The sequence below is a fragment of the Otolemur garnettii genome, unplaced genomic scaffold (assembly GCF_000181295.1).
Source record: "Otolemur garnettii isolate 467f Iridium unplaced genomic scaffold, OtoGar3 scaffold00032, whole genome shotgun sequence".
Taxonomy (NCBI): domain Eukaryota; kingdom Metazoa; phylum Chordata; class Mammalia; order Primates; family Galagidae; genus Otolemur; species Otolemur garnettii.
In genome coordinates, this window is record NW_003852427.1 from 1,627,904 (window position 1) to 1,628,926 (window position 1,023).

Here is a 1,023-nt window from a genome sequence, read left to right on the forward strand (position 1 = left end):
AAAAAAAAAAGAAAGTAATTTCATTAATGATCTTTAAATATTTTCACAGAATACCTAAGATCCTCTCATGGCACAGCAGTTGAAAATCACTGGTCTGAGGCAGCGGTGTGGCTCAGTGGGTAGGGCACAGGCCCCATATACCAATGGTGGCAAGTTCAAACTGTGCCACCCTTTCACAAACCCAGCCCCGCCCGAACTTCAATAGAGAAATAGCCAGGCATTGTGGCGGGCGCCTGTTGTCCCAGCTGCTCAGGAGGCTGAGGCAGGAGAATCACCTAAGCCCAGGAGTTTGAGGTTGCTGTGAGCTGTGACAGCACAGCACTTTACTGAGGGCGATAAAGTGAGACTCTGTCTCTACAAAAAAAAGAAAAAAAATCACTGGTCTAATAGTACTAAAAGGATTATAATGAAAAACAGTTTTTCTACTTCCAGCACTATTTCCTAAAATAGTGGTTCTCAACCTTCCTACTGCCACGGGGCCCTTTAATACAGTTCCTGTGGGTTGTGACCCACAGGGTGAGAACTGCTGCCCTAAAGGCAAATACTTTCTTTTATAGCCCTTTTTTGGTTCATTAATCTTAGACCTTTTTAAAGAGACAGGGTCTCACTCTTTCACCCACGTTGGAGTTCAGTGGCATGATCATAGCTCACTATAACCTCCAACTCCTGGGCTCAAGGATCCTCCAACTTCAGCTTCCCAAGTAGCTGGAACTACAGGCACACATCACTGTGCCCCACTAATTTCAATTTTTTTCTTTTATAATTGAGATTTTATTGATTGTGTTGAGCATCAGTGTAGACATTTCAATTTACACACAATTAATTCTTAACATATGTACCCCAAATCTAAAAAGTCATTTATTGTAATTCTTTTTAAATAGTTATTACAATGACTTTCCAACTTAAAAAAAAAATTTTTATTTTATGTCCCCCTGGGTAGAGTGCCGTGGCTTCACAGCAACCTCAAATTCTTGGGCTTAAGAGATTCTCTTGCCTCAGCTTCCCAAGTAGCTGAGATTACAG